The sequence below is a fragment of the Mytilus galloprovincialis genome, chromosome 5 (assembly GCF_965363235.1).
Source record: "Mytilus galloprovincialis chromosome 5, xbMytGall1.hap1.1, whole genome shotgun sequence".
NCBI classification, from domain to species: Eukaryota; Metazoa; Mollusca; class Bivalvia; order Mytilida; family Mytilidae; genus Mytilus; species Mytilus galloprovincialis.
In genome coordinates this window covers 29,173,619-29,179,123 of record NC_134842.1, presented here as the reverse complement: position 1 = coordinate 29,179,123, position 5,505 = coordinate 29,173,619, and the positions used below count along the sequence as shown (strand labels likewise).

At 29.6% G+C, this 5,505-nt stretch overlaps 1 long non-coding RNA gene across 1 annotated transcript; it reads right to left on the bottom strand.

Moving 5' to 3' along the window:
* Window positions 1–881: 881 nt before the first annotated feature.
* On the bottom strand, window positions 882–4,626 carry LOC143075560 (uncharacterized). Its single transcript, XR_012978346.1, has 3 exons — window positions 4,449–4,626; window positions 3,730–3,880; window positions 882–1,063 (listed from the first exon to the last, which is right to left on the bottom strand). It is a non-coding gene; the product is annotated as an uncharacterized LOC143075560 (long non-coding RNA).
* Between the last annotated feature and the right edge of the window lie 879 nt (window positions 4,627–5,505).

The following is a 5,505-nucleotide window of genomic DNA, read 5'->3' as shown; positions in this document are numbered from 1 at the left end:
TAAATTCTGAAAGTAAATTGTGTAATGAATAGAATAAATAACATTTATATTTTAACATGTCTACTTCTGATTGGTTAACAACGGTCAAACAATGAAAATATATCCAATCATTTACGATTATTTTCATATAAGACGTGTCACGGTACTTTTCTATCCCACATTCATGTATTTGGTTTTGATGTTATATTTGTTATTCTCATTGGATTTTGTATAATGCTTAGTCCGTTTCTGTGTATGTCACATTTTAATGTTGTGTCGTTGTTCTCCTCTTATATTTAATGCGTTTCCCTCAATTTTAGTTTGTTACCCCAATTTAGTTTTTTGTCCATAGATTTACGAGTTTTGAACAGCGGTTAACTACTGTTGCCTTTAATTTTCATATTAGTGGAACGAAAAAGCCATAACCTTTACGATTTTGAAACGGCTAATTACCAATAATACTACGGATTTTTTAAATGGAAAAATACCCATAATTCTTATGATTTGAAACGGCTACTCACCTTCCCCATAACATGCATAACTCTTTGGATTTTGAAACGGTAAATTTGCTATCGACAATGCTATACATGTAAGTTACACAATGGGGCTGAGTTAAACTCACCAAGTGTGATATCAGTGGTACCTTTACAGTAGTTCTAAAATGTGTTTGATGTATTATTTACATTTACCCATTTTAACACGAATTTCTCATAACAACACTCCTTTTCCCTAAAAGAACTCTTTAAAAGAACAAATGAGGACATGTACATTTATTTAGAATATTAGGCTGAACGAATTTCATCAGCTAGTTTATAGTTTAGGTATCTTGTAAAGTTTATTCAATTGAAAAGCAAAAATAAAATCTTCACATAGGACCCCCACATAATTAAACTTACTGTCGCCGTACTCTGGGGGCAGAAATCTCTCTTGTGCTGTGTGAGATCTGCCTCGTAATGGAAAATTAAGATTGTTGCAACCACCATCAACAGTACGGAATCTCATTGAAGGATTGCATCGTAATTTTGGTATAGAACAAAATGGTGCCATTTTTTGTTGAAACGCTCCATCATTGGGTACATCACCTCTGTGAACAGAAATTGACACATTTTAAAGTGTGTTTATGCTGACATCGCAAATACCAGATCTAGAACTTATCTTGTTTTATATATCATCGGTTATTGCATCTGCATTGTAGTTACCCGTCACGCTATCTTTCATACTTTTGATGAAGGTAGGATATTTATAAAATGAAAATAAATGTAAGTATTTGAGTCAATTCATAAGGTACCATTACCTATTGACTGCATTTCATATCATTTTAAAGCTTGCTTGCGGTTAATGCGTGAAGCATGCACCATTGCTCATTTGGGAAGACAATTTGTGCATGGATCTTATATTATTTTTCTTCATGAAAGTAGGCAGCTACTTTTTCATAGTACATGATATATATTCAATGTTTATTTCGGAACTCAAACTAAGTTTTTGCATTATCTAACCCAAATGTATGCAATTCTTACTTTTTTGTAATTTAGCCAATGTTATGGCTCTTACAGTGACTTGACTGTTAGTGTTGCTATTCACCAATTGCAACTCATTCAAAATTTTGACCCAATTGCAATTTGTTTTATTAAATCAAATTGTTCAACTGGTCAAAAATTTGAACAAACTGTTCAGCCAAAATGTGAAAGTGCAAAGTGATAAAATAAATCATACTTACAATCCTATAAGTCTGTAACTCCACTGTATTGATGTAATTCCTAATCAGTCTATCAATCTGTATAGTTATATTACAGCCATTACCATACTAAAGGTGAACTGTTTTATTTTGAATTGCTATAAAAATGTCAAAACTAAGCTTTTATAGAGTTTTTCTTTCGAAAAGTATTCTATATTTATAAGTATCACACATTATGTGAATAAAAACATTTCATATTCAGTAAAATATGTATGAAATAACAATATGCTTCCTTGGGGAGATAACCTAAAATACTATTCTTTTGAATAAAGACTTTTTGAAACCAAAAAGCGATTATCTCCCCTTCCTACAAACATATTGCAATTTCAAATATTTTACTGAATATGAAATGTTTTTATTCACATAGTGTGTGATTCTTATAAATATAGAATACTTTTCGAAAGAAAAACTCTATAAAAGCTTAGTTTTGACATTTTTATAGCAATTCAAAATAAAACAGTTCACCTTTATTATGGTAATGGCAATAATATAACTATACAGATTGATAGACTGATTTAGGAAATACATCACTACAGTGGAGTTACAGACTTATAGGATTGTAAGTATGATTTATTTTATCACTTTGCACTTTCACATTTTGGCTGAACAGTTTGTTCAAATTTTTGACCAGTTGAACAATTTGATTTAATAAAACAAATTGCAATTGGGTCAAAATTTTGAATGAGTTGCAATTGGTGAATAGCAACACTAACAGTCAAGTCACTGTAATTTGTCTATGGTTGAAAAGTATCGCATTCTTCATTTTATCCGTTCAAAACATTTTGACAGCATTTTTTGCCAAAAGTTACCACGCAAACATAGTATAAAAGCATTGAACTAAAAAAAATGAACACCCTCATAAAACTGTGTTTTCAATGGGATAATGTATGTCATAAAATATACTGTCATTTCAAGATATCAATTGGTAGTATAGGTAATTATAAGGTCTTACATGTATATAATTATTCCTTTGTTGATTATAGTAATTTCTTGGATTATAGTTATTACTTAGTTATATCTAAGTTATTTATTTGTGGATTATAGTTATTTCTAAGTTATTTCTCTGAGGATTATAGTTATTTCTTAGTTATTTCTAAGTAATTTATTTGCGGATTATAGTTATTCCTTAGTTATTTCTAAGTTATATCTTAGCGGATTATAGTTATTCCTTAGTTATTTCTAAGTTATTTCTTTGCGGATTATAGTTATTTCTTAGTTGTTTCTGAGTTATTTCTTTGTGGATTATAGCTATTTTTAAGTTATTTCTTTGCGGATTATAGTTATTTCTTAGTTATTTCTAAGTTATATCTTAGCGGATTATATTTATACCTTAGTTATTTCTAAGTTTTTTCTTTACGGATTATAGTTATGCCTTAGTTATTTCTAATTTATTTCTTTGTGGTTTATAGTTATTTCTAAGTTTTTTCTTTGCGGATTATAGTTATTTCTTAGTTATTTCTAAGTTATTTCTTTGTGGATTATAGTTATTTCTAAGCTATTTCTTTGCGGATTATAGTTATTTCTTAGTTATTTCTAAGTTATTTCTTTGCGGATTATAGTTATTCCTTAGTTATTTCTAAGTTATTTCTTTGCGGATTATAGTTATTTCTTAGTTATTTCTAAGTTATTTCTTTGTGGATTATAGCTATTTTTAAGTTATTTCTTTGCGGATTATAGTTATTTCTTAGTTATTTCTAAGTTATTTCTTTGCAGATTATAGTTATTTTATAGTTATTTCTAAGTTATTTCTTTGTGGATTATAGCTATTTCTAAGTTATTTCTTTGCGGATTATAGTTATTCCTTAGTTATTTCTAAGTTATTTCTCTGCAAATTATAGTTATTTCTTAGTTATTTCTAAGTTATTTCTTTGCGGATTATAGTTATTTCTTAGTTATTTCTAAGTTATGTTTTTGCAGATTATATTTATTTCTTTTGGGAATTATAGTTACTTCTTTGCATATAATGATAAAAAAAAAAGTTGTTTACAATCTCGACATGTTTGATTAATTTTTACCTTGTCAACATTATTTGGGTTGCCATACAAGAAATTTTTGCAGATCTCGTCATGGTGTCTGTATATTCTGGACCGGACATATGTCTACTGAACAAATATAGATTGGTCATTGCTTCGTTCATTCGTTTACCATTGATGATTGTCCCAGCCCCTGAAATCAATGTCAATTTTAATATGCGTTTAGTATATCATTGAAAGTTTATTATTTGATCCTCGATTAATATAAGCACGAATCAGTTTACAAGTGAGAGGTTTGTCTAAATTCACATAGTTGAATCTCTATTTTCTACATTAAGAAATGCATGTACCAAGTCAGGAATATGGCAGTGGCTTCCCGTTCAATTGATATGTTTTGATATTGCCATTTGAAAAAGGAATATCTGTTTTGATTTTTCCTTTGATTTCGGTAATTTTGTTTCTTTTCCTTATCATGTTTAGACAATATGATGCGTATGAGTCTTAAATTACTTCATGATAACTTGTTTTCGTGTTCTTAGATCATCAAGTCTGTATACTCGTCTGATCAGTATTTTCCAATAGTGTCTTATAGATAATTGCTGTCGTGCATTTATATATTAAGTCAAGATTCGCATGACAAATATGGTATTCCTAGACATACACCCATCCTACGTTTAGAGTTCATAACTGTCAAAAACTGCACGCCATGTACAATATCATTTATATTAAGATCTTAAATGAGTTTTGAACTGTATACTAACTTGTTCGTGGTTGTCCAAATACCATCATCTGATGATGATGACCATCAACCGTATTTACTGCCTCCATTATGGCTGATGTTTCATAATCTCCTATGAAATTACTGGGTCCATGCCCACAAACAGTCGACACCAAGCATAATAACCACCACAGCAATGCCATCCTAAAAAAACTGTTCTAGGACCTACAATTGGTAAAAAAAAAACATACTAAAATATCTGTATCACTATCTGTAATGTTAAAGTCAAGAATGTGACAATTTTTATCCATTCGTTTGATATTTTTGAGCTTTTGATTTTGCCATTTGATTAGGAACGTTCCATTTTGAACTTTCGCTGAGTTCGGTATTTTTGTAATTTTACTTTTTCAGCAATAGCAAGCATTCTATTCATAGACATTTTGTCTAATATCAAACAAAATCACTATGGATTTATGTAAACTCTATGCATTATCCTGGCTAGTGCAAAATAATTCAATATACTTTAATGGTTGAACATAAGACTCGTTGGTCCCTAGAAGTTTAGAAGTACACAAACAGGAAAAATTATTCGAAAAAACGGGTAAAATATGCATATGTACTACAACAACGAGTTTTTACTTGGTTGATGTCACTGCCAGTAGTCCGTCCGATTGGTGCAGATATAGAGAAGAATTGCTCACTTGACGAGGAAAGCATGAAACTTTGCACAGCAGTTCTTGGTAGTATACCATTTGATTTTAGCTATGGACCCACTTAGAAAAATCAAATATGGCTGCCATTTTCAAGATGGCGGAAAAACGTTATAAATATCAAAATTGTCCGAAAGGTATTTTAAATAATTTCTAAAATTAAAGTAATGATCCTTAAAAAATGGTCCTCAAGTTCTTGAATTTGTTATCAATTAATTCTTAAATATAAATAAAATAGTTTGGTTATTTCTAGAACGCATACATTTGCAAATATAGCTGCATATACAAAAAAAATAAATAGTAAAAATCAAAATGATAATCAATATGTAAGATTTTATTGTAAATGTTCTTTCATCGCTTTCAGTTTTAGTGGTTGGAATGAAATAGGTT